At 43.4% G+C, this 6,991-nt stretch overlaps 1 non-coding gene across 1 annotated transcript; it reads left to right on the top strand.

The window, feature by feature from the left end:
- Positions 1–5,878: 5,878 nt before the first annotated feature.
- Positions 5,879–6,069, top strand: LOC115869913. Its single transcript, XR_004046434.1, has one exon. It is a non-coding gene; the product is annotated as a U2 spliceosomal RNA (small nuclear RNA).
- The last annotated feature ends 922 nt before the right edge of the window (positions 6,070–6,991 follow it).

Raw genomic sequence — 6,991 nt, 5'->3', positions numbered from 1 at the left:
GGAGGAGCAAGGACCAGGAAACCAGAGGGATGAAGTTCCACACTTGTTTGATCTTTTGGTACATGGGTAGCTTGTGGGTGGCTTCCAATTTCAGAAGCTGGCCTTAGAATTCTGATGGCATAAGGAGTCCCTTCCTGGCGGAATGATTTGGAAAAGGAGCAGGAGAACGTTAGTATAACTTGAGGAATATAATCAGTGTCACTGAATTATACAAGGGAGCTTCAAACAATGGAATGAAAAGATAATGAGATTTTTAAATGCATTTTGAAACTCTCTTGTACATATAGAAATTGGTGCACTTTAAAAAATATACCTTCTCACTTAAATTGCAAAAAGAATACAATAACAACAACAAAATCCAAGCTCCTCCTTTTTTCCATTGGACCAAGTTCACACTCAGTCTCTTGTGTACATCTTGAATACACACCCTCTTAAATTTCACTTTCTGTGTGCACACATGCCTGCACACAAACACATACACATATTTGCTTCAATAAACTTTTATTTTGAAGACACATTCATACATGCATATGGATTCCCCATGGTCTCAGGCCCAACAGGTAAAGAATACAAGTGGTTCATGGAGTGAGGAGGGGCTTATATCAATTCAGAAAAGGGAGGTTTATCAATCTGCCCATATCAGATTGGGGTGCACATTGAGCCCTTTAGAAGTACTTATGAGAGTAAAGCCTGGGCACAAGAATAGGTTCCTGCACGTATGTATCTTTCAATTGGGTTGTGTGAAATCTGTCAACTTGGAGACCTGGATTTTACCTGTTTCTGATAGATAAGAATAGAAGAGGATGATATATTTCAGAGGTCACCCAAGCAACATACACTTAACCAATGCTTACTGAAGACCAGGGAGTATCCTTGTCTCAGCACTGGGATTGAGACACCCTGTGTACCCCCATGACAGTCGGGGAAGTGAGGATAATACATATGACACAAATGAGTCATATGTTGTCAGCCAGTGTTATACTGTTAGTGCCGCAAAGGACCTTGTCTTCCCAAATACTGTAATTTTGCCATGAGAACAGTGGTTTCTAGAAATATTAAGGAACTTTGTTATAACCATGCAAATAAATAGACCAATTCTTCTAGATAGAACTACCCTCTCCATTCCTAGTTGTTGTTTAGTAATTCTATCAAAAGTCATAGGTTATAACTGGGTGTCCACAACTGTGCCCTACTCTGGGAGTACGACGTTCTACAAAGTAGGAAATTGATTTAATATATTTATAAAGTCCGCAGTGTCTGACATCGTTATCTAGGAGGTTCTCCATTCATCTACCTAAAGTGATCTGTAAGGAGCCGAGAGTGTAGCCCTTTCAGGTAACTTTGATCTTGACCAAGGGCTCCATTTATTACACCAGGCACCAGCTCACAGAGTAAAAAAATTGAAGGTAAAATATTTCAAACATGGCTTAACAATTACAAATCTATTTCTGAGCTCTTTTGTTTTCTTATCCATTTTGATCTCAGCTTTCCTATCATTTTACAGACAAGCATAATGCATTTTAATTTAAGTCAGCTGGAAAAGGTCATGTTCCTCAGGTACTTCGGTTTCATATTCGCAGACAAAATAGCCGACAACTTTTCATACAGTTTTCCTGGAGGCTTCTTGAAATAACCAGGTCATTCGATCATTAAACATTTATTGAACAAGCATTTAAAATTTTTTTGATCATCTGATCTGTGACAAACACCGGGCAAGCTGTTGGTGACAAACCTGCCTGATTGAATTGCTGAACATTTTACGCACAGGGAGAAAGTACAACTTAGCTGACATTTTATAGAGACCTAGTGTCCGTGTTGATAAGGTTGACAGTAAAAGGGGTGACAAGGAAGGGAAGCTTCAGGTTGTCTCCACGAACTAGTTTCCCCCATCTTACTACTGGCTCTTCACAGTCTTGCTTCCTGTTCTCCCTAGGCCCGGTTGGAGACTGCACATTTGGATTCTGTTTCCCTGCCGCACATTCTTCTTTGGCTTTATGACATTGGTTCTTATGTTTGCAAAGTTCGGACCCTGTCCTCCTGATTATCCCAGCCCAACGGCATCTGAGCACGACCCTTCATTGTTTTCTACCTGCTGGCATTGAACAGATACAGGATACCGCCTCTGTGTTGGGCGCTGTCCTAGGTGCTGGAGCCTTAGACATGAACGAGGTAGACACATTTCCTATTCTCAAGGAATTATCACCCTAGCTAAGGTAAGGGGATGGTGAGGACTAGGGAAAACAACAACAACAACAACAACAAAAACCACACAGATACTCAGCAAACAGCAGTTTCTGGCACACAGAGATGCTCAACAAATATTTATGATGGGAATGAATAAGCCAGATAATTTTTTATAGTGATATGAACGAACTAGATTGCTGTAAAATAGAGTATTTATTTAGATAAGGTCATTGGGACAGGCTTCTATGAGAAGGTGATGCTAACACTAAAAGGTGGCAAAAAAGAGCCATTAGTAGGAAAGCTATGGCGGTACGCAAGGTAGAGAAGAGAGCGAGTGAAACATTACTCGGTTGAGGACAAGCTAATTGTGTCTGCGGACAGAAAGAGAGCAACGGAACTAAAGTGAATGGAGCAAGGTAGGGTGTGCAATAAGACGGTGCTACGATGATGGGGGGACCCAGTTACGCTGGACATTATAGACCAAAGACAGGAGTGTGGGTTTCCCTCCCAGTGGAATGAAGTTTTCTGAGCTTTACACAAGGAATTGAGGTGCTTTGAACTCATGAATTAAAACATCACTACATCTGCTTTGTGGAGAGAGTTTATGGGAAGTTTATGGGAGCAGAAAGACCACTTGAGTTTATGGGTAAGTTTATGGGAGCAGAAAGACCACTTAAGAAGTGCATTCGTTAGATGTTTTAGCACTCAAACACATGATCTGTGCACAGAAAGATAGATCTAGTCAGTCCTTGGCGCAACCAAGAGGGGCCTGGACTGGCCAAAACTTCAAGGTAGGGCTAACTCAAAATGGAACCATCTTTTATTTTAAAGGGTTGGTCACGATGAGTTGGCATCGACTTGATGGCAGTGAATGTCATGAGTCATGTGAAACATTGGAAGCCACCACTCGAATGACATTTTGCATACTTTCTGCACACCGAGCTCCTTTTAAACATGCTATGTTGGTGTTTCCCTCCCACAGTGTACCAGGGTCAGTCTATTAACATGTAATAGAACACAACATTATGTAATACAAAATTATGTAATAGAATGCAACAGCAGTGACACTTTACCACTTCTAAGATGAGGTTATAAAAACTCGACTTAGGTCTTGGGTTCTCTCTCTGGGTTGAATCAGTCACTCTTGGGGAAACCCAATGCTGGCTCTTGAGAATGTCAGGTAACCTTGTGGGAGGTCCCACCTGGTGATGAACTGACACTTTCAGTCAACAGTCAGACAAGGTGTCTACTCAGCCGACTTTTTCCAAATGATGCAGCCCTGGTCAGCCATGTGACTGCAGTTTCATGGGTGACGTTGTGCCGGAACCACCCAGCTAAGCTGCTCCCAGATGTTTAATTCTCAGAAACAATAAAATAATAAATGCTCCTTGTTCGTTTTCGAGGTCCTTTGTTTCACAGCAAGAGCTGACTGAAATCCCCCTTTCTGAACCCTGAAGCCATGAGGTAAAAATCAGAAACCGTTCTTTACTAGATTCCCTTGCAGCTAGAGCAGATGCTAGTGAGGTGAGCTTTGGCCAATTTGGTACTCCTTCCTTAGACTTTAATGCAGAAGAAAACAGAGGTGCTATAGAGAACTGGTTCTTATGCAGGTGGTGGAGGGAGATTTAGCTTTCTGTGGCAGCACAGGGAAAGGAGTGAATCCTACGCTCAATTGCTCTCAGTAAGAACTCTGAGCCTGCACCCAGCAGAGGTGCAGGTGGCAGAGTCTCTATTGTGACTGCCTGCTGATGCAATATGGATATTGTTCCTGGCTTCCTGACCTCGGAGCCTGGCTCATTGCAGGGATTCTTTCACATTCTTGTGTACATTTTGCTTGAAATCTCTAGTGGGTTCTATTGCTGGCAACTGGGAACTTAGACTGACATAGAAACCTCTGAAAGCAAGTAACAGAAGACATGGTCTCAAAGTGGTTAAAGTAACAGAGGACGGCATTCCTCCAAACAAGTAGTCCAGAGGAAAGACGCTCCGGAGGTGGGATGTGGACACTCTGGCTCTGCTTGAGTGGGATTTTTTTCTTCTTGAATAGTTGGATATGTCACCTCTGACTTCTTTCTCTTGAGCATTCAGCATGACTGTGGCAGATGACCAGACCTGACAAGGTTGAGGTGCATCAGCCACTTTGAAGGGCAGCTTCTCGGAAAGCAAACATTATTCAAAAGCAACAACAACAACAATAACAAAAACAAAACAAAACATGTCACCTGGTGGTCAAGAGTGCTGCGGTCCATCCAGGTTTTCCTCAGCTAGCAGAAACTGACCTCTGGTCCCTCCTGCGCCTTTGTCCTGGAAAAAGGAACAAACTAGAGTCGTGACTATTTACTAGGAAATGATAGTGGAGGAATGCCTGAAAGGAGGCCAAGCCCTCTGGCCTGGAACCTTGCCTTCTGTTCCCTTCAGGATCTTCCTTTAAGGTGTAGCTCTTAAATGGTGAGCTTAAAACAACAGCAAAACAAAACAAAACAAAATCCCTCTACTCTTTAAAGTCCAAGAACTTCGAGTTATGAATTCGTAATTCATGATCCTAACACTGGGAATGAACTCACATGGTCTAGAGGGACTCAATTCTCCATTTGCTGTCATCTCTCAAGAAAAATTCACTCCAAACTAGAAAGGATGTGGCTCACAGTTTAGTCTTTATAATAATCCAAAAATATACATATTATCAAAGAACATAAATGTTAAATATCTTGCACATGGTTGCACAGTAAATTTTCTAAGTCATGAATTTGCTACTCCTATATCCACAGAGCACTGTTACTTAATTTTTCTCTTAAAGACTCTATTGGCCCTTGATGGTGGTGTTAACTTCTCTGTCAAATGTTCCTCCTCCCCTGACCCCCAATGCCTCTCCTCTACCCAGTTTTCCATCCTTCCTCTCAGCTATTTTTCACTCTCCTTTGCTGGTTCCTCCTTGTTTAGCCACTTTTGAGATGTAAAAGTTCTTTCCCATTCCTCCAGTTCTTCTTTTCTGGTGGAACCCATCCGAGTAGCACCTCAGATCCCTTTCCGTTGATGAGCACCGGCCTTCCCCTTTCTCCTCAACTCTAGCCTCGCATTTCTAAGTGCCACCTGGATGTCATCACATATGACTCAGAAATTTCTGCCTTTTTCACTCATCCTCATTATTTCCCCAAGTGCTTTTTGAATCTAGTTGTTCTCGCCTGTCAACCAGTGCCTTTGGTTTGGTCCATCTTGTCTTGCGTGGTTTAAGTACTTTCATAACTGAACTCATTGCCATTAGTCCGTCTTAGACATTAATAGTGGCTTCAGTATGATACTTCAATAACACACACTCTTCCTCACCTTCACTATGCCAGACCTGTCATCATAATACTCTCTTTAGTGCCACCTGTCCACTGTGGTAATAGTCTTTCCAGACTCCTCTACGTGATTCCACCTTCGAAGGACCAGCTTCTATACTATGAACTCCGCAAGTCCCCCTCAACTCCTTTCTGTTCCCTCCTGACTCGTCTAGGACAGATGGTATCTTTTCAAAACTCTCTGGAATTAACGTAACCATTCCAAACCTGTTACAGTTGATTCCCACTCCTGCTGATCCCATGTGTATCATGTTTTTTAAAACCTGCTCTGCATGGTTGTTTTTTTAAGCTGTGGCTTTTCTTCTGAGGCATCTCTGGGTGGGTTTGAACTGTCAAAATGTCTGTTAGTAGTCATCGCTTCTTGGCCTTTTGGCTAAGATCAAGTGTAGTATCTGTTCTTATCAGTTTAATATCTGATACATCCTCTATCCGAGGACAATATATTAAATGGATTTTTGGAGCAGGGAGATGGAATAGGAGCTTGCTCTGCCCACTCCACACATCGACCTGGTATTGCACTACTTCCAGAAACGGTGCACCCCCTTTTAGGGGAAGAAAAAGAAAAAAAAAAGACTGTTAGTAGTCAAGCACTTAACTTAGCACCATCCATCACAACTCTAAGTTCTCTGCGAAAAGAAGCTCCTTGAGGCTGTAGCACCAGGCACAGCAGCTTTCAAGGCTTCCTGATGGATAAACATTCTAGCATCACGAATGACCTTCTTTCTGCACAGTAAGCGTGCTGTCAGATGACCCTAGTGACGAACAGCACAACCCTTGTGATTTAGAAAGTTGGTTTCAGAGGGGTCTGGATATTAGTATTCTGTAAAGGCAGACCAACCACCAAAAAATCAAAACAAAATTAACCCTTTCCTTTATGTATGAACTTGGGCAAGGGGCAGCCTTTCTGAAGCCCTTTCTTATTGGTAAAATGGGGAAAATACTTATATAGACCCTGTTGGATTATCAAGGGAATTCAATGAGATTATATATCTAAAAAGCTTGTGGCAGAGTGCCCGGCACACACACAAAAAGAACTCAGTGCTTGGTGGTTATTTCTGGGCTCACTGCCTGAAAGGTTTAAGAGATAGGCAGATGGGAGGCACCCTGAGGTTCCCTTGAAAGATTCTGTGATTGGGCGCAAGACCTGTGAAGCGCCAGGTGAGGCTTTTCCAGGAATCAGTGTTTGACGTCGGTTCTGATTTGACAAGCCTCTACCTTGTCAAATCACCAGCGTAGCCCAGCGCTGGGACAATCTTTCCTTTGCTGGCGACTGTTGGTCCCCAAGCCCTGTATTTGGTCCTCTGGCACCTTTAGGCCCCAAGAGAATGGCCAAGAGGCGCTTTCCCAGTTCGAAGCCCAGCCTCGGCTGTCCGGATCAGGCGGGTGTGGTCCAGACTGCGCGCTTCGCGCACCACGCGCCCCAGAACGTGCTCCGGCCCCACGCGGCGGGCGGGGGTGGGCGGGGG

This window comes from Echinops telfairi, unplaced genomic scaffold (assembly GCF_000313985.2).
Source record: "Echinops telfairi isolate 266 unplaced genomic scaffold, ASM31398v2 ScPeMD7_60;HRSCAF=208, whole genome shotgun sequence".
NCBI lineage: Eukaryota > Metazoa > Chordata > Mammalia > Afrosoricida > Tenrecidae > Echinops > Echinops telfairi.
The sequence above is the reverse complement of the archived record's forward strand: the minus strand, read 5'-3'. Positions and strand labels throughout refer to the sequence as shown.